This window comes from Oryx dammah, unplaced genomic scaffold (genome assembly GCF_014754425.2).
Source record: "Oryx dammah isolate SB20612 unplaced genomic scaffold, SCBI_Odam_1.1 HiC_scaffold_5, whole genome shotgun sequence".
Classification (NCBI taxonomy): domain Eukaryota; kingdom Metazoa; phylum Chordata; class Mammalia; order Artiodactyla; family Bovidae; genus Oryx; species Oryx dammah.
In genome coordinates this window covers 8,818,927-8,845,688 of record NW_024070189.1, presented here as the reverse complement: position 1 = coordinate 8,845,688, position 26,762 = coordinate 8,818,927, and the positions used below count along the sequence as shown (strand labels likewise).

Genomic DNA, 26,762 nt, shown 5'->3' with positions numbered 1-26,762 from the left:
CTAGTGTCCTGAGCTTATCTTCTCTTCCCTTTTCCTCCTTGACTCAGTGCCCAAGACATGGATAATTAATATTTTATAAGAATGCATTCAATCTTTTACTGCTTGGGAAAACCAATGAAACACCAGATTTTAAAGATGCTCCCTAAGGGCTGGAATCCACGGGTTTGAACACAGATGGAATTTTCCACCAGGCCAGTGTCCATCTTTTTATTTCCATGCTGTTTTTTTGAGCATTTTTTTTTAACTTAACAATGGTTACAGCTATATGTTTCTTTTTCTGAGTTTATGCTAGCAACACAGGTAATGCTTTGGTTGTACTTGGCCCCTGCTGAATAAATAGTTCCACCTCCATGCCTTTCTGCCCCATTGCCACACCCCCTTGCAAGATGTGGTGCGGAAGCTGGACAATTTATGTTGTCTTAACCAGATATACTATAGAATAAACAGGCAGTCTTGCAATGTATATGGTTCAAATGTATAAATTGTTTCAGCTTTTGGAGGAAAGAGAAAAAAGAAAAATCAAACCAGGACAGTGGATTAAAAAGGGATAATCCCCTACATTTCATAAGTGACACCCAGCAGATTATAAAGGGGACAGTTATTGGTGCTCTTTACGCTAGGACCTTTGGTGTGTGTTGCTGTATTTGACCTTTTGGAAGCCATTGACATCATTTGGGAACTTCAGATAAATGTGCCTTAATCAGTTGAACAGAAGGGATCTTAGCTTTGTAGAACTGACCGGTTGATTAGTTTAAATCCAGACACACCCAGGCCTGCCTGGTTGCTCTTTGTGACACCCTGGCACAAAAGGATTTCATTCAGGAGCCTTGTAACCCACATCCTGTGTCAGACCCTTTCAGCTCTGCTGGTCTTCTTAGGCTGCAGGCATCATCTTTAACCCCTCTTATGCTTCCTTTTGTTTCATGAAAACAATATCTGTGCTTGGATTCATACAAACACGTTACTTTTTCTCACAGTTCTGTATTTATATCCCAGGGAAGAAGGTCTTTTCAAGTTCCACTAATTGAGAGACAAAAATGAGAACTTATCTCCAACTGGCTTCTTTAGAAAAACTGTATTAGAATTTAATCCAGTGTTTCCTCTGGGAATTAGAATCAAAATTAGAATCATGAAATGGTGAAAAAATTCTTGGTATTAGAGTAAGCCATCATCTATAATTTCTTTGACTTTCAGATTCAAAACATTGCAGGATTTTATAATCAGTGTTTAGTTTTGGGAAAACATTAAAGTTAATGGGCTCATGGGTGAGTTTAGTGGTGGTGTAAAGCTCTAGTCCTGGGTGTTTAAATGAAAGCAAAGTTTAAATTCTTTAAGGATAAAACTTTGAATAATTTCAGGCTATTACATGGACTGATGAAAGTACCCATCCATTGGACACTCACTTGAGCTTGCTCACAGAAGAGGGCAGATGTTTGTGTGGCAGAAATGAAAGTATTGCTGTAGAATGCTTTCCTAGCACAGAATGTTAGACTGGAAAAGATCAACACCCTCATTTTCAACAACAAAAAACTAAGGTCCCCATTTAATTATTCAAGCTCTTGCTTGGCCAGTTTCTGCTTCCTCATCTCCCAGTTGCAGCACTGTCCTGGAATACAAATGAAGCCTTTCAAAGAAGGTGGTATAATCTGATTCTCTCTGGTTTTGTTCATTATTATTAATTGTAATAACTTTTTAATTGAGAGGCTTTTGATGTGCCAGTACTTTATACATTATCTTTATAACTACAGCATGAGGTCTTACTACTGTTCTTCTCTTTTTGACAATGAGAATCTGGTGTTTAGAAAAGTCAAGGATTTTCCCAGAATAATTGAGCCAGTGAGATAAGATACTTTTTTTTTCCCTTAGAAAAAGTAGGTTTGTCACTGGATATAGGGAAGAGAATTGGGTAATAAGAAACATTTCTTCCAAGCCTCATGAGTTGCCTTGAAAATATTATGGTGATGTGAATGACTCTGCCATGGGTCATTGGTAAGGAAGAAAAAATCTGGCCTCAATTCTTCGGAAATAGTGGATTTGCTGGGAGGCAATCTGAGAGTACCCCCTTTCTGGCTGTCATCAGAAGCAGTAGATATTCAGGTGAGGAGCTTGTTGGGGTACTGGAGGACCTAGAAGCTCTGTGGTTCAAGATGAATCATTGCATCATTTTGAGACTCTGTTTTTATTTTCATTTCTGAAGGTAAAATTCCAGTTCCTACCTTATCTACCACACTGGCATACTGGCTGCTGTGGCTGACTGGTCAAGGCTTTAGAAATCCTGGCCACGTATCCCCTTAAAAGTGGCACTTTTAACTTCCATTTGCTTCTAAATGGGCACTTGCCAACACGAATTTAGTTTAAGAAATAAGCTCAGAGTCTTGTTGAACCCTGTCAACAACCCGACTCGATGGACACGAGTTTGAGTAAGCTCCGGGAGCTGGTGGTGGACAGGGAGGCCTGGCGTGCTGCAGTCCTTGGGGTCTCAAAGAGTCAGACACGACTGAGCGACTGAACTGATCCGGACTGATACTTCAATTTAAGGATTAAAATGGTTTGTCGATGAGATTTACAATACTTTTGACAGTCAAGGGGAGATTTCTTTCGTGTATCTCTGTTTCCTGTGAAAACGGTATTTTTACCTTCGAACTTTTGTTTTAAGTCTGAAAAGTTGTAATATTATGTGGATGTCTGTGAAGCCTGCGGTTCCACTGGGAAATAAGAAGCGACATTTAGGACAGATGAAAGTTCGGTGTGGTTCTCCAGCGAGAAGCCGCCCGGGTTTGCTGGAACTCCTGCTGTTACTGGGCATTTCGGCCCGGCTCCCCGCCCCGTGTTGTGAGTGGCCTAGTGTGGGCGTGTACTTCACAGGGCCTGTCTGTGTGTTCCTGGGGAATCCAAGGAAAGGAGGTAGTTATCAATTTGAGAGAGACTTTCTGATCTTCTCTAAAAAGGCGGTGAGACTGCACCGATGGAGAGATTTAGTGGAGTGGCAAGAGGAAATAGAATCCTCATGAGAACATGATATAATAGGCTGTTTTTGTAGAATAAGAGGAGAATGAAAGCTCAATAAAGCCTGGATTTAGGGAATGAACGTTGGCGACACGAGGCCCCTTTTCCCTAAAGTAAGTATCTTTAATAAGATATAAAACCTGGCCACCTGGGGCCGTTTGTCTTACTGACACTTGATTTCCTGCCTGAGGTCTTCCATGTTCCCGTCAGCCTCTCTAGTGGTTGGAGACCTCTTGGCTTTCTCTTATTTTTGGATAGGCTTTTTTTTTTTAATGATGTATAAATTATTTAATTAAATTAAACATATATAAAAAGAACCAGTGCAATGAAAAAAAAATCAAATTAATTAATAGACACAATTAAAAAAACAATTACAGTATTAAGATTAAATTTGAGAACAATCAAAAGTAACTTTGGGTTAGCGGGCTGCAGGGTGGGTGAGCACTCGGCGCAGGAGCTGTGACCCAGAGCTCCTTGCTTAGCCTCAGCATTCAGCACGGGAGGGACTTGGAGAGACTCCTTTCTAAACTCTACCTTAAAAAAATAAACCTAACAGGCTAGCTTTCTTGTTGCATTCTTACTCTGTAGCCATCCCATCTCTGGAGCGATCGATACACACCTGCTCCCTTTGGTGTGCGTGTAGTCCAGACAACCTGTATTTGCCTTTCCCAACCTCAGTTTCTTTAGACAGGTGGATCTTCTCCCAGGAGGACTTGCTGGAAACAGCTTGGAAGTAGTCTGGCTAGGGGGTCGGGTTTAGGCCACTGCAGCTGTCATTGGTCTTCCCTGAGGGCAGGTAAATCAGGATTGCAAGTTCAGAATGCATTTAGATGAATTTCCATCTTTTTCAGTTACACTAGTAATTCATATCCATCATTAGAAAAACTTTTAAAAGTTTAAAATTATGTAATATAAAAATCGGAGGACTCTCTCAGTCTGTAATTAAAACTATCAGAAGTAACCACTCCTAGAAATTGGGTGTATATCTTTTAGGCATTTTTCAATGCATTTTCAAATAAATAAGTACATTTATTATAAAATTTGAATCATATGTATTATGTATACATATATTTGTAGAGGCTTATATATGTGTGTGTGTGCTCAGCACTCAGTCCTATCCAACTCTTTGCAACCCAATAGACTGTAGTTCACAAGGCTCCTCTGTCCATAGAATTTCCCATGCAAGAATACTGTATGTGTATGTATGTGTTTACATATATAGACACACACTATTTTCATGAATTTCAAGGTAAACTTTGCATGTTTTGCTTCTCAAATTTGGTATCTCGGACAAAACAAGTGAAAGGATGGAAGTAATTCCTTTTGTTGGAAAGTCTTTTCACTTTGCCTACATTAAGGAAAAACAGAATTATGTTTTTCATGAGAGCTGACCTTACTATTCTTCTTTCGGAACTCTCCCCATCCTCTACAGTACTGAAGAGTCCAACTTGTTGGTTAGGTTAAAATTCCCTACATTTTTCCAGATTGTAAATTGGTGCTGTGGTATTTCATTTTGCTATTTTTGTAAGCAGTATTATTGCTATACATTTGTACAGTAGTTACTCAGGAGGGAAGCATTAAAAGCCAGGCTTAGCTTCATCTGAATCGAAATAGAGAAAATAATAGTTTATTTGTAATAGCTTTGAAGAAGCTGAAGTTGAACGGTTCTATGAAGACCTACAAGATCTTTTAGAACTAACACCCCCAAAAGATATCCTTTTCATTCTAGGGGACTGGAATGCAAAAGGAGGAAGTCAAGAAACACCTGGAGTAACAGGCAAATTTGGCCTTGGAATACGGAATGAAGCAGGGCAAAGACTAATAGAGTTTTGCCAAGAAAATGCACTGGTCATAGCAAAACCCTCTTCCAACAACACAAGAGAAAACTACACATGGACATCATCAGATGGTCAATACCAAAATCAGATTGATTATATTCTTTGCAGCCAAAGATGGAGAACCTCTATACAGTCAACAAAAACAAGACCAGGAGCTGACTGTGGCTTGGATCATGAACTCCTTATTACCAAATTCAGACTTAAATTGAAGAAAGTAGGGAAAACTGCTAGAGCATTCAGGTATGACCTAAATCAAATCCCTTATGATTATACAGTGGAAGTGAGAAATAGATTTAAGGGCCTAGATCTGATAGATAGAGTGCCTGATGAACTATGGAATGAGGTTTGTGACATTGTACAGGAGACAGGGATCAAGACCATCCCCATGGAAAAGAAATGCAAAAAAGCAAAATGGCTGTCTGAGGAGGCCTTACAAATAGCTGTGAAAAGAAGAGAAGTGAAAAGCAAAGGAGAAAAGGAAAGATATAAGCATCTGAATGCAGAGTTCCAAAGAATAGCAAGGAGAGATAAGAAAGCCTTCCTCAGCGATCAATGCAAAGAAATAGAGGAAAACAACAGAATGGGAAAGACTAGAGATCTCTTCAAGAAAATTAGAGATACAAGGGGAACATTTCATGCAAAGATGGGCTTGATAAAGGACAGAAATGGTGTGGACCTAATAGAAGCAGAAGATATTAAGAAGAGGTGGCAAGAATACACAGAAGAACTGTATAAGAAAGATCTTCAGACCCAGATAATCATGATGGTGTGATCACTCACCTAGAGCCAGACATCCTAGAATGTGAAGTCAAGTGGGCCTTAGAAAGCATCACTACAAACAAAGCTAGTGGAGGTGATGGGATTCCAGTGGAGCTATTTCAAATCCTGAAAGATGATGCTGTGAAAGTGCTGCACTCAATATGCCAGCAAATTTGGAAAACTCAGCAGTGGCCACAGGACTGGAAAAGGTCAGTTTTCATTCCAATCCCAAAGAAAGGCAATGCCAAAGAATGCTCAAACTACTGCACAATTATATTCATCTCACATGCTATTAATGTAATGCTCAAAATTCACCAAGCCAGGCTTCAGCAGAACGTGAACCGTGAACTTCCTGATGTTCAAGCTGGTTTTAGAAAAGGCAGAGGAACCAGAGATCAAATTGCCAACATCCGCTGGATCATGGAAAAGCAAGAGAGTTCCAGAAAAACATCTATTTCTGCTTTATTGACTATGCCAAAGCCTTTGACTGTGTGGACATTCTGAAAGAGATGGGAATACCAGACCACCTGACCTGCCTCTTGAGAAACCTGTATGCAGGTCAGGAAGCAACAGTTAAGACCGGACATGGAACAACAGACTGGTTCCAAATAGGAAAAGGAGTACGTCAAGGCTGTATATTGTCACCCTGCTTATTTAACTTATACGCAGCAGCAGCAGCAGCAGCAGAGTACATCATGAGAAATGCTGGGCTGGAAGAAGCACTAGCTGGAATCAAGACTGCCAGGAGAAATATCAATAACCTCAGATATGCAGATGACACCACTCTTATGGCAGAAAGTGAAGAGGAACTAAAGACCCTCTTGAAAGTGAAAGAGGAGAATGAAAAAGTTGGCCCAAAGCTCAACATTCAGAAAACTAAGATCATGGCATCTGGTCCCATCACTTCATGGGAAATAGATGGGAAACAGTGGAAACAGTGTCAGACTTTATTTTTGGGGGCTCCAAAATCACTGCAGATGGTGATTGCAGCCATGAAATTAAAAGACGCTTACTCCTTGGAAGGAAAGTTATGACCAACCTAGACAGCATATTGAAAAGCAAAGACATTACTTGGCCAACAAAGGTCCATCTAGTCAAGGCTATGGATTTTCCAGTAGCCATGTATGGATGTGAGAGTTGGACTGTGAAGAAAGCTGAGTGCCAAAGAATTGATGCTTTTGAACTGTGGTGTTGGAGAAGACCCTTGGACTGGAAGGAGATCCAACCAGTCCATCCTAAAGGAGATCAGTCCTGGGTGTTCATTGGAAGGATTGATGCTGAAGCTGAAACTCCAGTACTTTGGCCATCTGATGCGAAGAACTGACTCATTGGAAAAGACTCTGATGCTGGGAGGGATTGGGGGCAGGCGGAGAAGGGAAAGACAGAGGATGAGATGGCTGGATGGCATCACCGACTGGATGGATGTGAGTCTGAGTGAACTCCGGGAGTTGATGATGGACAGGGAGGCCTGGCATGCTGCGATTCACGGGGTCGCAAAGAGTCGGACACGCCTGAGCGACTGAACTGAACTGAGACCTGAGTCTACAGGGCAGAATGACAACCTTCATTTTTATTGTGTTCGGTTCAGTTTATTGTGTTGGGAATATCTTAAGGAGGATCTGCCAAGTTACTTGATTATCCTTGCAATTACAGTATTTGTAGTAGAAAATTTAGACTATGGTATTGTTTAAAAACATGTCAATCTAATACTCATACAGAAAAAAAGCAATAGTTTTTATGGTCCAGATGATAAATTATATACTTATTAAAGCAGTGCCCTGATCAAATAGGCATGATATATCATTACAGACTCAGTTTGATGTCGAAACACTGTTATTTTAAGCTATTGCTTTAAACTTGGTATTTTGAAGAGGGGTTGTGTTCTTGTGAACAAGGAGACAGATGCAGGCGGGGACGAATAGTTCAAAGGGAAGATTTAAATTATGTACAGTTGTGGGGGTAGTTAGAAGTAATTCTGCCTGTGATAGAAAACTTTTCTGACTTTATCTGGGTGTCCTAATTAGGTCTTTCGCTGGAGGTGTTTTCCGGAGAAGTGATGTATTGGCGGGGATTTAGTGGAGCTCGGAAATGAATGGACCGGGCAGCTGCTGCCTCCTGGAAAAGTAAATAGAGAGCCTGGGTTGTCATTGTTATCAGGACTCTGACCTCCGAAGGCACAGATGTGAGCTTTCTTTTCAAAGGGAGTCAAGTATTCCCCTTCAAGGAAAAGGATGTTTGTAACGTAATAATATCAGTGCTTGTTAAGTGAGAGACCCATCTATGAATACTTATGCCATTGCTACCTAGGAGGATTATTTATTGACCTGTGACTCCAGCAGAGCTTCAGCTGTGAGGCGGATATTGCTCATGGGGTCGTGGCATGGCATTTGTTATTCAAAAGTCACGTTGCGGTGAAGAGACCCCGAATTCGCTGAGTCCCCTCGCTCTGTGTCTCACGTGCCGCTTCTGTGACAGCCTTCATCCCCTGCTTAGCAAACCCAAGCCTGGAAGCTCGAGCCCCAGGAAGTTGTTAAAGCAATTAAAGGCTTCTGTCTCCCAGCACATCGCTTGGTTACCATAGTATCCTCTGCCTCCAAGTCTCTCCTGATGATGTCAGTATGCATACAGGGGTTGTTCAGAGCATCTGCGTGGGGATGAGTCACCCCTCAATAAAGCCCCTCACCCGGCGCTCGGTTTCCAGTTCGATTTCAGACGTCCCTAGACATGGAAGGTAAGTGTCTCGCCGTGCGTGTCGGAATCACCAGACGCCTGTGTTCTCTTTCAGGTGTGCGCATGGGATCTTGCTTTCTAAGATATGCCGCTGACCGAGAACACAGCCAAGTGCCTAGAAAAGACTTACAGTTTGTACTTCCAGTGTGTGTACGTGTGTGTGCGCGTGTGTATGCACACACTCATGGGGTGGGCTCAGAAGAATAACGGAACGCAGAGTGTGATGCTGGCTAGCTGCTCTTTGGTAGGCAGCAGTAGCAGACACAGTAGAGCTTTCTGCTTCAAACGATTCGAAATATATACATTTCTTTAAATATTTTGACAGGTGTCACAGGACAAACGCAGTTTGCTCGGAGTGTGAATTATGTTATTTTTTATTGATACTTCATCTATTTTATCCAGTTTTGAATGGCATTAACATTTGAAAGGTCTAAGAGGTTATGGGAAGATATTATTAGAAAGAAGGACCAAGTTACATTGAGAATTTGCATGTTAGAGAAATTAAAACTGAAATCGTAAAACAAAGGTTTGATTACAGGGCAGGTATATGAAGTTTAAAGTTTATTGATAGCTATCGTTTCAGACTAATTTTGTACTTCGAGTGCTTTTCAAGATATCTTGCAATTTCATAATAAATTACGATGCTCCTGTTATTGTGACAAAGGAAATCAGTGCATCATAAAAGTTCTCCTTCAATACATATCCGTGCTTATTAAGGATAAGCAAACTGTGTTCGGCTTTATGAAAGAATACTGTAGAACCACTTACAGCATTCAAATAGAGGAGCCAGAATGAAAATGTCCCTTGCAAAGTTCGTCTTCTGTTTCAAGTTTTCTGGCACAATGTGCCCGTCGGTAAACACTTAAGTGATGGATTTCTCTCTGCTGCTTATGTCTGAATCTCTCCATCCTGAGAGTTCTGTCTATATGAAATGTTAGCTGTGCATGTATTTCCTCCTCTTGGTTCCCACAGTATATTCTGTGACGAATGTAATACTGTGTCTAAATGGAGGTGATAAGTAAAGGCAGTTTCTAATTCATTAATGGATAGCTTTGCAGGAGAATAAAGCAAAGTGGAGTGGGTGGGTTGAAGACTCTTCTGTTGCTTTAGGTAGCTGAGTTTTTATTCTATATAGGAGGTAGACAGGTGGCTCTTTTGAGAGATCCGTAAATGGTTTAGATTGTCCATTTCTAGAGAAATGTTGATTAAAAATGGCAGTTTTTCTTTCCTGTGCTTTTGGAGTCCTCTGAACTAGACCCTGCTCTCTGCCTTTGCACTGTTTTTGTATGATGTTGTGTTAGTGGACAGAGGATGTTCTTCGTTCTCCTTTCTTTAAAGAATCAGTGGAAGATATGGTTGTAAGAGTATCAAATAAGGTCAAAGATTAAAAACTAAGTTACTTTAAGGGTTTAATCTGTCATCTCAAATATCATAAATGCTTACTTATGAATTCTTTTCTACCCTAAAATGTGTTAAAATGCTTTGATTTTTAATTTCTTTATTGTTTTGAATATTTAATGCTACTGATGTATTTGATACTACTTATATATTCTTAGACACGTCACCAAACTCTTTCTGGTATAGGAATCAGTGCAACTTCCCTTGTAACTCTGTCGGTAAAGACTCTGCCTGCAATGCAGGAGACCCAGGTTCCATTCCTGGGTGGGGACAATCCCCTGGAGAAGGAAATGGCAACCCACTCCATATTCTTGCCTGGAGAATCCCATGGACAGAAGAGCCTGGCGGGCTGCAATCCATGGGGTCGCAAGAGTCGAACACAACTTAGCAACTAAACCAACACCACGTATTTGAAAATTTTCTAGTTAATTAAAAAAAATTCCTGAAAAGTGGAGAGAAATTTGTGACACTACCTGTTTTAGATTATGGTAGTTAAATAGTAAAGAAATTAAGCTAATTGAAACTGTTTCTGTATCTTTTAAAACCTTTTCATTGAAACACTTTCATAATGTTTGTGTTGGAAAGAAGACTTTTATATTCTAGGCTATGTTACATCAGGTTTTTGCTCTTGTATTAATGTTTTGGATAATGTAATCTATCAAGTAGCTAACTCTTTGTAATAAGAAAAATACTTCTGCAGTTTTGAACCCCTAAAATATGCATGTATTGAATATATCTCCATCCTCCTGCTGATAACCAGTATGAGTAGCATTTTATATAGAGTGCACTGTAAAGATTACAGTCTCCTGCTTGCTACCATTCAGAAGTGGTTCCAAGCAGTTTTGGGCAGGGTAATTTTAAAAATTGGTTTAGCAGAGTTTTCATTTTATTTTTATGCCTTGATAAGCCTGTTTTAAGTTTTACACGTAGTAAGACTTGTTCCTGCTGATATAGGGAAAGGACGGGTCTGTACACTTTCCCAGTGTGAGACAATGAAACACAGCAGAAAAGGATCACTTGGCTTCCAGTAGAGAGTGAAAGTGTTAGTCCCTCAGTCGTGTCCACTGCTTTGCAACCCCATGGGCTATAGCCCGCCAGGCTCCTCTGTCCATGGAATTGTCCAGGCAAGAGTACTGGAGTGGATTGTCATGCCCTTTTCCAGGGCATCTTCCCCACCCAGGGAGCGAACCTGGGTCTCCTGTGTTGCAGACAGATTCTTACCATCTGAACCATAGGGAAACCAGGAATGAGAGGAAGCTGTCTGAAGTACACGGGGCTGGAAACGAGCAATCTGTCCAGTGAGAGGAGAGGAGCTCAAGTTGTAAGAGGCTGGTTTAAGTGCTTAGCCTGATTTTTTTGTGTTGTTTAATGTCCGAGCCAGGCTGGGCCTGGATTTCTGCACTTAAACAGGTCAGTTTTCATTTACAGGGTCTCTCATGCCCCAGCTGGAGGAATACTTTTTCCTAGTCCACTTTTCCTTTCTCTCACAAAAGAAGTGATAAAAATAGTATAATAACTAGGAAAGTGTATCATTTTTCTCCTGTTGCTATAAAAAATTACTGCCAACTTGGTGAATAAAATATGTTGTCTTAGAGCTCTATGGGTTAGAAGTCGACGAGGTCTCGATGGGGAAGGAAGGCTTGGGGCTGTGTTCCCTTCTGGAGGTTCTAGGGGAGAATCCATTTCTTTGTCTTTTTCAGCTTTTAGGGACCTCCTGCATTCCTTGGCTTACAGCCACCCTCCTTCAATCTCAGCAGCCAGAAAGTACAGACTAAGTTCTTACCTGGCTGTCTCTCTGGTTCTTTGAGCCCAAGGAGGGCACTTCATTTTAAGGGACCCGTGTGATGAGACGTGGCCCAGCTGCATAGCGCAAGATAATCGGCTCATTTTAGGGTAAGAGCCTTATCCTTAATCACATTCCTGTCATGTAGGGTGACATACTCAGAGGTTCCAGGCATTAGGATTCCAGGCCCTCAGAGACTGCAAAATAGATGGCTGATTTATCAGCATTAAGGGCGTCCCTGGTGGGTCAGCTGGTAAAGAATCCACCTGCAATGAGGGAGACCTGGGTTTGATCCCTGGGTTGGGAGGTTCATAAATCAGAAATTTTGTATTTAAACTCATGATTGCCAACTCAGGCCATGAAATCTTGACCTCATTCAGTGGATGCAGTCATCCCCAAGGATATTAAAATGCCTCATGATCATTAATGAGGGAAAATCACATTAGGAAGAAATGTTTTACCGAGTCAAACGTTCAAGATTCTGAGGGACAGATGTGAGCCTTATAAAGTGACACTGTTCTCAGCTTATTTTAGTGAGAGACTCACATCAGATGAAGTTAATTAAAACAACTGATCTGGGACTGTGAAAATTCCGTTAGTTAACTCCTGTGTGAGTGAGCTGGGGTTTGTTTAGAAGCTGAAGAGGGTAATAGCTAGGCCACTAGGGACCAAAATGTGAGATCTGGTAACCCTGAGTTTTGAATAACACTGTCGTTCATTGATCCAGCATTAAGCCACCTGACTCACAGGACCCAGCAAATGAGCCTGGCTGGCATGGCCTCCTTGGTTTCCTAGGAAAGGCACAATCTGTTACCCTAATCAATATTGCTAGACTTGAGGCCAACAAAATAGTCTGTAATTGTTTATGTCCTGTATTTATCTCGAGTTTTAGCCAATTCCTGGCATATGAACCCATCTGTACTAAGCACAAGATAATTTATATCTAGTAGTAGTTTTTAAACCTTCTTTGATGAACACTAGTGGTAAAAGACGCAGAGGATAACATACTCATGCATGTCACTTTGAGACCAGAAACCTGAAATTACATCTTGCTGTGGTTCTCTCAAAGAAAGGAGATGGAAAGAAAACCAATCATTTTCCTTCTTAGTTTTGGAATAACTTTCTGGAGGAAAACCAAATAGTATCTTAAGACCCTTATTTAGAAGAAAAGGGCTTGTGGATCACCACACATTTCTTTGCAAGAGGTAATTATTTTGACATTGATTCTTTTTGGTAGTAGAGAGGTAAAATAAACTTAGGATTCTACATGAAAGCGAAATCTGATTTTATGTCATCATGGGCTTTGTCAATCAAAATATCATTAAAGGAAAACTTTCATATGATAGTGAACTTAAGAATTAAAATCAATGTTATACAGTTTGACAGATGATATAAATAAACCCCAAATATAAATAAATAAAACCCAGCACCTTTAAACCTTTAAAAAATGTATACAGAATGTTCAAATTAATGCTGAATTTTCCCAGCTAAATTAGATAAGTAGAGATGAAATCTCTGTTTCTTTAAAGAAAAAAAAAAAAAAAAAAAAACTACTTCACAGAGCAGCTGCCTTCTCTGTGATAGAAGAGACTGTTTAATCTTTAAATCATTTTGAACTGGCTCGGTTGCTTTACTGATCCTTTAACTTTGTTAAAAATTATCTTTAAAGTTTATCTTTGAAAAAAATCAGAGATAAAGGAACTAATGGAGATGAGAGTTTTTGAGGTTCTGAATTGTATTTGGTCAGTGGGTGGTGGATAAGATGGAAGGAGACTTCAGAATCAGAAACTTCAAAGGTTGTTATGATTTCTCACTGACTGTTTTGAACACTAGTTCAGGGTTTTATGTCTTGGGGGCTTTTCCCGGTAACAGGAGTAAAGGCAATCAGCAAATAAATGATGGAACTGGGAGATCTCCCTAAGTCTTTCCTGCTCTAAAGGCTTTGCAGATCAGAGTAGTGCAATCTCTGTTCATTTTCCACACTGACCTTGCATTCCCTTATTTTCCTTTAGTTTGGGGTTTTTTTTTATTGCTTTAAATTGACTACCATTTTTAAATGGGTCAAACTTGTATAAAGAAAAGCAATGATTGGAATTATTTAAGGAGAAAATTATGCTATTTTAATTTGTGGAATGCCTCTATTTCTGCCTGTTTCTGCTCTGGATGTGAGGTCTCTATAACAGGACCAGTTTTTTTTTTCCATTAACTCCTCTAAAAGAGTCAGCTTTGGAGTGAGGATTAATAGAAAGAAAGGGTATCAGTTTTACATGCAGAATCTGTGGCAAGGGGCAAAGAGAAACAGGGCAACAGTCCTTGACATGGCACCAGGGGACCGATGCTGTCTTCTGCACGAGGGAGAAGGATGGTGGGGGCGGGGGGATGCGTTACCATGGCCACTGCAGCGTGGGACCAGCCAGGAGGTGGGGAGGCTTAGTGAGAGTCGTGCCCCCGGCCTGGTGCTTCCTGCCTGTCCTGAGGGCTTTCTCCACGAAGGGTGCGAGACAGGGAAGGCACCCGGAGACTCGTCAGGCAGCCTTCAGGATTCATAAGTTTTGGAATGAGCTCACCAGCCCTAAGAAAGCAAGAAAGTGAAGTCGCTCACTTGTGTCCAACTCTTTGCGACCTCATGGACTGTAACCCAACAGGCTCCTCTGTCCATGGAATTTTCCAGGCAAGAGTACTGGAGTGGATTGCCATTTCCTTCTCCAGGGGATCTTCCTGACCCAGGGATCGAACCTGGGTACCACCAGCCCAAAGGCATCTATACATTCAGACCTTCCATAACAAATATGTATCATAATTTAGAGGAATGTGACTTATCAGTTGGAATATCAGAGCACACCAGGAGTCAGGTGGCATAGTTTCCCTTACTGGCAAAGGTCAGGCTTGTCCTCTTCAATCAGAATGCAGCCTCAGTAATTACTATTGAATGCCCTCAGGTCCTTGATGGTGCACCAAGCGCAATGCAGAATTCATCAAAGGGCAGCAGGACCTCAAATTTCAAGGAGTTACCGGTAAAGAACAGAATAACATATAATGAGAATAGCTTTCTTATCACTTCATAATTGTTGTTTTATTTTTGTGTTAATTTTTGCCAAGTGGCAAATTCCAGTTTGCCTGGTTGGGACTTGATAAATTCATTTTACTAAACATAAAGTTTACTAAAACGTAAACTTCTCTAAAACTGTATATATGAACTGATATATTTACTTGATAGCAGACTTATTGTTATCCTGCTAAGTTTTGTACTCCCTTGCTTATCTTTCAGTCCCATTTGCCTGACTTTGAAACACTTACCTTTCTCTTACGTTCTGTCATAAAGTGTCATTTTCGTACGCACCCACATACGCGGCACACACACCCAGAGTTACTTTACAGTGGACAAGTCCTGACCTAGTCCTTCTCTTTACTCTTGGTTCCATCTTCCTTCAGCCTCTCGATAACATTTGTTTTAAGCACCTCAAATCCTATTTCATGAAACCCTACTGAGTACAAAGCATCGTGTAACCAGCGAGGCCTCTGCCCCTCCCTTGCCCCCGGTGCAGTCCCTTGCCTATGTAGTTATCGGTGTTTCCATCCGATGGGTAGGAGGTTGGTAAAATTAAAGGGTACAGTGGGCAGAGGGAAAGGATGTGGTTGCTTATGGCGAGAAGCTGGAGTTGAAATTTCTGTATCAGGAAAAGGAGAATGGAAACAGAGCACTGAGATTGTGCTGGAAAATCAGAGCCTTGTTAGGTCCATGGGACCAAGAAAAGCAGCAGCAGCAGCAGAATTATTTCGTGTTTTATTAGGCCTTTTATGGTGAGCAAAATGGTTTGCAATATGTACACACAGAAACTTCTGCGCTGAGTTACCAGTTTACCCTTTGCAACAGATGAAAATTGAAGTTTATAAACCTCAGAACTTGACATTTCTTGAAATCACTACAACTACGTCACTGTCCTGCTGATTGTCTGGGCATCATTTCTCTATCTTGGGTGCTAGATTTTTTAAATAAGTCCCTATATTTTATTTAGAAACTGTGTTTTCTAAATAAATCTTAAAGAGGAAGATGTTCTTATGCCAAGATTCAAATATAGTGAACTTGATAATTATCTAGAATTCAGTTCAGTTCCATTCAGTTCAGTCACTCAGTTGAGTCCAACTCTTTGGGACCCCATGAACCACAGCACTCCAGGCCTCCTTGTTCATCACCAACTCCCGGAGTTCACTCAGACTCACGTCCATCGAGTCGGTGATGCCATCCAGCCATCTCATCGTCTGTCTCCCCCTTCTCTTCCTGCCCTCAATCTTTTCCCAGCATCAGGGTCTTTTCCAATAAGTCGGCTCTTTGCGTCAGGTGGCCAAAGTATTGGAGCTTCATTTTCAGCATCAGTCCTTCCAATGAACACCCAGGACTGATTTCCTTTAGGATGGGATCTCCTTGCAGTCCAAGGGACTCTCAAGAGTCTTTTCCAACACCACAGTTCAAAAGCATCAATTCTTTGGCTCTCAGCTTTCTTTATAGTTCAACTCTCACATCCACACATGACTACTGGAAAAACCATAGCCTTGACTAGATGGACCTTTATTGGCAAAGTAAAGTCTCTGCTTTTGAATATGCTGTCTAGGTTGGTCATAACTTTCCTTCCAAGGAGTAAGCGTCTTTTAATTTAATGGCTGCAGTCACCATCTGCAGTGATTTTGGAGCCCAGAAAAATAAAGTCTGCCACTGTTTCAACTGTTTCCCCATCTATTTGCCATGAAGGGATGGGACCAGATGCCGTGATCTTAGTTTTCTGAATGTTGATCTTTAAGCCAACTTTTTCACTCTCCTCTTTCACTTTCATCAAGAGGTTTTTTAGTTCCTCTTCACTTTCTGCCATAAGGGTGGTATCATCTGCATATCTGAGGTTATTGATATTTCTCCCAGCAATCTTGATTCCAGCTTGTGCTTCTTCCAGCCTAGTGTTTCTCATGATGTACTCTGCATAGAAGTTAAATAACACAGTGACAATATACAGCCTTGATGCACTCCTTTTCCTATTTGGAACCAGTCTGTTGTTCCATGTCCAGTTCTAACTGTTGCTTCCTGACCTGCATATAGGTTTCTCAAGAGGCAGGTCAGGTGATCTGGTATTCCCATCTCTTTCAGAATTTTCCACAGTTTATTGTGATCCACACAGTCAAAGGCTTTGGCACAGTCAATAAAGCAGAAATAGATGTTTTTCTGGAACTCTCTTGCTTTTTCTATCATCCATTAGATGTTGGCAATTTGATCTCTGGCTCCTCTGCCTTTTCTAAAATGAGCTTGAACATCTGGAAGTTCACGGTTCATGTATTGCTGAAGCCTGGCTTGGAAAATTTTGAGCATTACTTTACTAGGGTGTGCTGCTGCTGCTGCTGCTAAGTCGCTTCAGTCATGGCCGGCTCTGTGCGAGCCCATAGACGGCAGCCCACCAGGCTCCCCTGTCCCTGGGATTCTCCAGGCAGTAACACTGGAGTGGGTTGCCATTTTCTTCTCCAGTGCATGAAAGTGAAAAGTGAAAGTGAAGTCGCTCAGTCGTGTCCAACTCTTCGAGACCCCATGGGCTGCAGCCCACCAGGCTCCTCCGTCCATGGGATTGTCCAGGCAAGAGTACTGGAGTGGGGTGCCACTGCCTTCTCCTTTACTAGTGTCTGAGATGAGTGCAATTATGCAGTAGTTTGAGCATTACCTTCTAACATGTTAGTTCTGTGATGGTTTTTCCAGGTAGGTTGAACTGCTGTTGAAAGACTGATTGTGCAAAACTAGAGCTTGAAATTTGTCTAGACTTAGTAAAATGTTGAAAATTTGAAGAATAATTGATTTTTCTAGTCAGTATATTTTTCACTGTACCAATCTCCTGTATTGATTTGGTTTGCAATCTATGGTCTTCTGTGTTATATAGATACTTCACTACTTTATCTGTCTGAGGTTTCAATATTTGGATTTTTTTCATCTTTACAGTAATGTCAAAGGTATGTAGGGTTTAGTGGTTTTTAAACTTGGGATTTGGCAAAAAAAAGTAAAGATCATCGTTGATGAAAGCTTTCAGTGAGTTACAAAGAGATGTGTACTTTGCCTCCTTGACAGCCAGTAATGATCAGATTTCAGTTACTTTTCAGAGGTGTTTATCCTGAGTTGAAGGCTTCCCCTATTGATGACCTGAATCATGAATTAATTCTCATGGTCATCCAGTCATTTGCTTCAGCAGTCTGCTAGCCTGCGTAAAATTGCTGTCACTGCTGGACATACATGTTTTTTTGTTGCAAACGTAATATGGAGCTCAGAGAATTAAGGTGTTGCCCGGCTCCAGAGTCTTAAATGAGAGTGGGAGAGATGAGAACACAAGAAGTATGGAATCAGACTGATTCAAACACTCCTATTTTTTGCCCCACTTCACAGCAAAACTGCTCATGTAGGAGTGCAGTTCACCTCCTAACCTGTCTTCCATGCACTCCTTTCCAAACCCACCTCTCCAGTAAACCTGCTTCGGTCAGGATCACGAGTGGCTTTAATCACAACCAGGGTCTGTTCTCAGACCTCCCAGCCTGGGGCTTGTAGGTATCACTTGAAGCAGGTGGTCTCTTTCTACTCTTTCAAGCACCGTCTCCTCTGGTTTTGCTTCAGCTTAACTTGCGGTTCTTTCCAGTCTGCTGGTTCTTCATCTTGCTGACTCTGAAAGTGGGTAAATTCTAACTGAAGGCCCCGGTCCTGGTCTCTTCTCTGTTGAAACTCACTCTTCCCGTGAGAGTGGGCAACTCATCCGGTCTCTTTCTTGGCTTTAAGCTCCATAATACGCTGACAGTTTTCAGATTTACATTTCTGATCTGATCCTCTCTCTTGGACTTGAAACAGCATATTTCCACTTGGGATTATCTAATAGGCATCTTAAATACAACATGTCCCAAACTCCTGATGATTCCCCTATGTCCAGCCTACAGTCTTTACTGTATCAGTTACCCGACAAATACTCTGTTACCATTTTGAAATATGCTTTTCCAGGTATATGTGGGCATGTATTTTTTATTCCTCACTACCACTCATGAGATAGTTTTGTGTACATTATTTTCTTTCTCTGACTCCGTCTCACCCCCTTTACTATGAACATGCTTTATATACCCTTATATATTCTTTGGAAATCTAGTTTTCAGTAGCTACTTGGTTGTACCATCATTTACTAACTAACATTTTCTGTGAACATTGCATTGCCTTCCATGACTTACTACTAAAATTTAAACTGTGACTTGTATACCCGTTACATTTAGTATCCCTGTTACAAAAAAGAAAGAAAAAACAGCTTCATCATTCTGGTTCTACACTATCCCAGCCTGGTCGCCACAGACTGCATGTAGCTGTTGAGCACTTAAGCGTGGCTGGCTCAATAACATGTACTATGTAAAATGTAAAATATAGATCTCAAAGACTTAGTTTGAAAAAAAAAATCTTAATAATTTTTTGTATTACTTGTTGAAATATTTTCTTTTATTGGACTAAATAAGGTATACTTTAAAAATTGACTTCATCTTTGTCTTTTAACTTTTTAAAATGTGACTATCAGAAAATTAAAAATTACATGTGTGGCTCCCATTATATTCCTGTAGGACAGTGCTGTTTCAGTCGCTCAGCTCAAAAGCTTTGGAGCCATCCTGTCTTCTCTTCCTCATCCACTCCATATTCTGTTAGTGCTACATTCAGAATATATCCGGACTCTGACCACTTTCACCACCCGCACTATGCCCATTCAAGTCCAAGCCATCGTTAGATTTTGCTTAGATTCTTGCAGTAGCCGTTGACGTGGCGCCAGGCTCCTGCTGTCTGATCTCAATATAGTGGCCAAAGTGATTTTTGAACCACACGTCAGGTCATGTCTCTCCTCTCCTCAAAACCTTCCAATGGCTTCTCATCTTATTCACAGTAAAAGTCAAGTCCTAACAAAGCTGATGTCCATCTACCCCTTGGACTTTATTTCTACATAATTCTTCCTGTCATAAGCCAGACATGTACCCCACTTGGATCTTATATTTCCTCTTCCCAACCTGGAGTGCTCTTCCCCCAGGTAGCTGCCAGGGCCTGTGCTTTCATTTCCTCCAGGTTTTTGCTTCTGTGTGGAGCGTGTGCTGAATCCCTTGTTTAAAATTAGGAGGCTACTTTGCTCAACAGCACACCAACAATCCCTAACTCCTTTTCTTGCCTTTTCCTTCTTCTTTGCATTTGTTAATATCTAACGATATATATTTCACTTTGTTGTAGTTCAGCTGCTAAGTTGTGCCTGACTCCTTGCAACCTCAAGAACTACAGCATGCCATCCCCCATCCTCCAATATCTGTCAGAATTTGCTCAAATTCGTATCCATTGAGGTGGTGATGTTATCTAGCCATGTCATCCTCTGTTGCCCCCTTCTCCTTTTTCCCTCAGTCTTTGCCAGAAGTAGGGTCTTTTCCAGTGAGTCGGCTCTTCACAATAGGTGGCCAAAGTATTAGAGCTTCAGCTTTAGCCTCAGTCCTTCTGATGAATATTCAGGGTTGATTTCCTTTAGGATGGACTGGTTTGATCTCCTTGCTGTCCAAGGGACTCAAGAGTCTTCTGTAGCATCCCAACTTGAAAGCATCACTTCTTTGGCACTCAGCCTTCTTTATGGTCCAACTCTCACATCTGTACATGACTACTGGAAAAACTATAGTTTTGACTTACAGACCTTTGGCAGCGAATTGATCTCTTTGCTTTTTAATACACTGTCTAGGTTTGTCATAGCTTTCCTTCCAGGGAGCAAGCATCTTTTAATTTCATGGCTGAAGTTACTATCTACAGTGATTTTGGAGCCCCTCAAAAATAAAGTCTGTCACTGCTTCCACTTTCCCCTCTTCTATTTGCCATGAAGAATACCATGATCTTAGTTTTTTAATCGAATTTGTTTTCTGTCTTTCTCCATCAGAGCATAATTTTCCTGAGGGCAAGAACCTTTGTTTTATTCACTGCTTTATCTATAGCTTTAAAAACAATGCTTAGCACATATTAGGTGATAGTATGTATAGTGTGAGTAGTAACTACTTGTTACTATGTATAAGTATTTATCTATAGTATGGTAACTACTTGTTGAATAGATGAGTAATTGAATTTATTAGTACTACAAGGGTTGTAATGATTTGATAAGAATAATGATGGGTGTTTGGGGGCATAAGACCACTACTTCTTCCTAAACTGAAATTAACTAGAAGGAGAAAAGACTGGATGGTGAGGGTAGGGCATTGTTGAAGATGCCCTTAAATCCTAGGCCAAAGTGTCTATATTTACTTCAGTGGAAAATAAAGTGCCATTGAAGTTCTTTAAACTGCAGATTGAAGTTTACTCTCATAGCTGAGAGTGTAGACAGATGGACAGACAGTTAATAACAGTGCATGAAAGAATCATTGATCAGATTGTGGAGACAGCATCAAATGGATAATGCAGTCATGCAGTTGAGAAAAGGAAAGATCCCACCTCTCCCTCATCCTTCCCCGTCTCCTCTGATCTCTCCACTGCTGAACTGCTACCTACTTCTTCGCTTCTCACTCAGTTATACTGCTGCCCACATCTTCACTTTCCATCCTCTCATTCACTCTTTTCAACCCGAGCCAAACCTAACTGTTGCGTAAAAAGTCACTAATCACCATCAAATGACTCAACATAAAATGCCCTTTTCAGACCATATCCCAAATAACCTCTTGGGAGCATTTGACCCTGTCAATCACCATTCCCAAGAGGTGGGTATTGTGAGGAAGCCTGATGAACTGGGAAGCATCCCTGCCTTTCCACATGCTGGCCCTGTTTGCTACGCTCTTCCCCTCTTTATTTGTCCCTGTGAAAGCCCACGTATCTCTCTCAGAGTCTCCCCCTAACAAGATTAGTTCTTCCCTCCTCTCTGCCACCAGTCATGCACCTTGTTCATACATCTTATTTTATGTGTGACCTTGTATAGCATTCAGTTACTTATGGGGTTGGACGCTTGGTCAGACCCTAAGATCCTTTAGGGCAGGGACTGCTTTATTCACCTTTATACTCCAACTCTCAACATATAATAAGCACTTGATAAACGCTTATTGGAAGAATGAATTAATTTTGTTATGATGCACATTTAGGGTTCAGTTCAGTCGCTCAGTCGTGTCCGACTCTTTGCGACCCTGTGGACTGCAGCACGCCAGGCCTCCCTGTCCATCACCAACTCTCGGAGTTTACTCAAACTCATGTCCATTGAGTTGGCGATGCCATTCAACCATCTCACCTACTGTCGTCCCCTTCTCCTCCTGCCTTCAATCTTTCCCAGCATCAGGGTCTTTTCCAATGAGTCAGTGTTGGAATTTTAGCTTCAGCATTGGTCCTTCAAATAAACACTCAGGACTGATATCCTTTAGGATGGACTGGTTGGATCTCCTTATAGTCCAAGGGACTCTCAAGTGTCTTCTCCAATACCACAGTTCAAAAGCATCAATTCTTTGACACTCAGCTTTATGTTCCAACACTCACATCAATACATAACTACTGGAAAAGCATAGCTTTGACTAGACGGACCTTTGTCAGCAAAGTGATGTCTCTGCTTTCTAATATGCTGTCTAGGTTGGTCAGAGCTTTTATTCCAAGGAGCAAGCGTCTTTTAATTTCATGGCTGCAGTCACCATCTGCAGTGATTTTGGAGCCCCCAAAAATAAAGTCTGCCATTGTTTCCATTGTTTCCCCATCTATTTGCCATGAAGTGGTGGACCAGATGCCATGATCTTATTTTTCTCAATGTTGAGCTTTAAGCCAAATTTTTCCCTCATCTTTCACTTTCACCAAGAGGCTGGTCAGTTCTTCTTTGTTTTCTGCCATAAGGGTGGTATCATCTGCATATCTGAGGTTATTGATATATCTCCCAGCAATCTTGATGCCAGCTTGTGCTTCATCCAGCCCAGCGTTTCTCATGATGTACTCTGCATAGAAGTTAAATAAGCAGGGTGACAATGTATAGCCTTGACGTATTTCTTTCCCAATTTGGAGCGAGTCTCTTTTTCCATGTCCAGTTCTAACTGTTGCTTCTTGACCTGCATGCGGATTTCTCAGGAGGCAAGTAAGTGGTCTGGTATTCTCATCTCTTTCAGAATTTTCCACAGTTTATAGTGATCCACACAGTCAAAGGCTTTGGCATAGTCAATAAAGCAGAAGTAGATTTTTTTTTTTTGAACTCTCTTGCTTTTTTTGATGATCCAGAGGATGTTGGCAATTTGATCTCTGGTTCCTCTGCCTTTTCTAAATCCAGCTTGAACATCTGGAAGTTCTCGGTTCATGTACTGTTCAAGACTTGCTTGGAGAATTTTGAGCATTACTTTACTAGCATGTAAGATGAGTGCAATTGTGCAGTAGTATGAGCATTCTTTGGCATTGCCTTTCTTTCTGATTGGAATGAAAACTGACCTTTTCCAGTCCTGTGGCCACTTCTGAGTTTTCCCAGTTTCCTGGCATTTTGAGTGCAGCACTTTCACAACATCATCTTTTAGGATTTGAAATAGCTCAACTGAATTCCATCACCTCCGCTAGCTTTGTTCATAGTGATGCTTTCTAAGGCCCACTTGACTTCACATTCCAGGATGTCTGGATCTAGGTTAGTGATCACACCAACATGGTTATCTGGATCATGAAGATCTTTTTTGTATAGTTCTGTGTATTCTTGCCACCTCTTCTTAATATCTTCTGCTTCTGCTAGGTCCATACCATTTCTGTCCTCTATTGAGCCCATCTTTGCATGAAATGGTCCCTTGGTATCTCTAACTTTCTTGAAGGGATCTCTAGTCTTTCCCATGTTATTGCTTTTAGTCTTTCCCATTCTGTTTAGTGCTCATAAATCTTGATATCATCAGCATTTGTGTATGCTCATAGCTTTTCTCAAGTTTCAAAACATAACTAAAACGTTGAACTTGGTATGAATCTCTTAACTTACTCAGTAATCCTTCCTGCCAGAAATTTGTTGCTGGTGAGACACCGAAGACAAAGGAGAGCTTTATTCCTTTCTGCTCACTTGCAAGTCCCAGTCATAAGTTCAGTTCAGCTCAGTCGCTCAGACATGTCCAGCTTCTCCCAAAACCTCCAGAGTAGAAGTGCCAACTTTGTTATGTTTGTATTCTTACATTTTCCATTTCAGTGATGAAATAAGGTGAGTCTTAGAATAAATTCGTTTATGATAACAATAGCAAACAGGAAAACAAAGTAGACCAACAGTGAAAGCACCCAGTATCATTTGAGAGAAAATGGAACTGGGTGCCCATTGCTAGAAAAGTTCTGAAGTTCTTTATTCCTTTTAGTGAAATAAGTGCTTATAATGATATAAGAATGTATTGATAAATATAGTACTGTGTGATTATCAAGTAAAATATAAAATTGCATATTTATAAATTTGTAACTTTTTTAACTTTATTAAATTTGTGTGGGGTCACTATTGTGCTTAGTCACTCAGTCACGTCTGACTCTTTGCGATCCCATGGACTGTAGCCCACCAGGCTCCTCTCCATGGAGTTTCTCTAGGCAAGAATACCAGAGTGGTTAGCCATTCTCTTTTCCCGGGGATCTTCCCAACTCATGGATCAAACCCAGGCCTCCCACATTGCAAGCAGACACTTTACCATCTGAGCCATCAGGGAAGCCAAGTATTTAGTTGTCTAAAATATTTAGGTGCCCAAAATATTTGAATAGTATTTTAACTTTAAATTTCACATCTTAACTTTCGTGTATATAATCCTTTAATATACTAGAACTGCCTTCGAGAAAGAGTATACATAGAACTGTGGCAAAATAATATTTTGGAGAGAATATTCATGTTGTCACTAGATTATATTCTAAATTGACAGTACTCTTTTTTGATTTGTTTTGTTTTCTGGCCAGTACTGTATATGGAAATTTCTCCTTTCACTTATGAAAGAAAGTACATGTTATGTCTTTTGTACTCTATGAAAATGTGCAGCTCTGGCAGTTACCCTGGATGGTTTTGCTGGAGTAATTAAAACACAGATGGAGCTCATTTCTTTCCCAAGTGTTTGATTGGCAGATACTTTGTGATCAACACTTCTTTCAGCTGAACACATCGGCACCATCTGCCTTCAGTTGACTTAGTGACTGGTCGCAGCAGAGTTTCCTAGTCATCACATGGGCCACTTTAAATGGCATATATTTCTCTTGCTGAAGCCATCAGATGATTTATGAAAAAAATTACATACAATATATAAGAATTTGCATGAAGTTGCTATGCAACTTAATGAAATACTCATAAATATTTTTGGAATCTACTATTCCCTTGCTCTGATTAAAATATTTAAAGCGTAACATAAATCACTCATCTTAAAAAGTTGACATTTCTAGACAAACTTAGCTGATAGGGCATAGTGAGGTTGTTAGAGATTATTTCAGATCGGGGTCCTGTGTTTTGAACCATCAGTACAAGTACTGCTGCTGCTGCTAAGTCGCTTCAGTTGTGTCCAACTCTGTGCGACCCCATAGACGGCAGCCCACCAGCCTTCCCCGTCCCTGGGATTCTCCAGGCAAGAACATGGGAGTGGGTTGCCATTTCCTTCTCCAGTGCATGAAAGTGAAAAGTGAAAGCGAAGTCGCTTAGTCGTGTCCGACTCTTTGCGACCCCATGGACCACAGCCCACCAGGCTCCTCCATCCATGGGAGTCTCCAAGCGAGAGGACTGGAGTGGGTGCCACTGCCTTCTCCTAGTGCAAATACTAATTACAGATAAACATGCTGTACTATGCTGTCCCCAAACCCAACACAAATAGCACAGAAGGATTTGCTAACTTTAAACATTTTTTATATTTATTAGTTTTGGAAATAGTTCTTTATTACTGTTGGAAATTACTTCTTTATTTAAATATCAGGATAAGAATTAGATAGAAATTTAGGTTCATTCAGTTTTGTTGCAAGTAAGTGAATGTGGGTTGATTATTTTGTGAAAAAGCATACATTCAGGATATTGGAAACATGGAAAGAATGGCTTTTTAACAAGAAGAGAGAATTATTTTATTTATCCTAGAAATATGTTTTGAAATGTGTACTTGTGCAAACATATAGTCTAGAGTTATGAGGAATACACATTTATTATGCATAAAACATGCATTGTCTATATAATTAATTAATGGAAAACTTTTCTGTCCAAATGGATACATAGTTATGACTGACAAGATGCAAAACCTGCTATGGAGTACTTATGCGGGACACTGAATGAATACGACTGTTCCTTCCAGAATGTTAGAACAAAGAATGAAGGAATTAGATTCAGAAACATTCTGAAGAACACTGGAATGCACTCACTGCCTTTGGTTTCTTTGGAAACACAGTTATGGTAAAGGGCAGGAGCGACTTGGGACTTTGGCAAGAATTTTAAGATAAATATATGAAGCTTATCATTTTACGTGAAGTGAAAAATAGGATGAATTTTGAAGGTGAACCAACAGCAAAGAAGGAAAATAATTACGAATGTATAGAAATGTATCATCTCCTAGTGCCAGAAATCTCTAAAGATAAACTTTGAATTAGCTTCTTATTTTGTTTGAATATGTAATCACCTCTATTTAAGCTTGGAACTTTTCAAGGTAAGGAATGGGGTTGGGAAGAAAGAGTTTTAACTTTATTTGAAATGCATTTCAGTTTATATGGTAAACATTTATCCTAAGATGTCTACATTCTCCTGAGGGGAGGGATACGACTAATTTTCATACCACAGACTAGGATGTGTCCCATAAACAGGGCACTGCAGAAGTCCCAATAAGGGAGTTCCCAAATCAAGAGGAGCCCCTGATGACCAGCACATAAATATATATGCTCATTCACTCGGTTCTCCTGCTCTAACTTTCTGTGTCTTTTTCCCCAACCTGTTTCTTCTTTCTGTGACAGTTTTATTGTGTCAACATTTGCTGTATAGTTTTGCATTCGTATACACCCTTCTTATATTATGATTGTTTAATACGAATAGAATTGATGCTTTTGAACTGTGGTGTTGGAGAAGACTCTTGAGAGTCCTGTGGACTGCAAGGAGATCCAACCAGTCCATCCTAAAGAACATTAGTCCTGGGTGTTCATTGGAAGGACTGATTTTGAAGCTGAAACTCCCAATACTTTGGCCACCTGATGCAAAGAGTTGACTCATTTGAAAAGACCCTGATGCTGGGAAAGATTGAAGGCAGGAGGAGAAGGGGACGACAGAGGATGAGATGGTTGGATGGCATCACTGACTCAAGAACGT

General features: G+C 40.7%; 1 protein-coding gene across 12 annotated transcripts in view; it reads left to right on the top strand.

Moving 5' to 3' along the window:
* The window catches only part of PAM (peptidylglycine alpha-amidating monooxygenase), a 321,951-nt gene that overhangs the window by 51,756 nt on the left and 243,433 nt on the right, over positions 1 to 26,762 (top strand). The window lies entirely within an intron of this gene.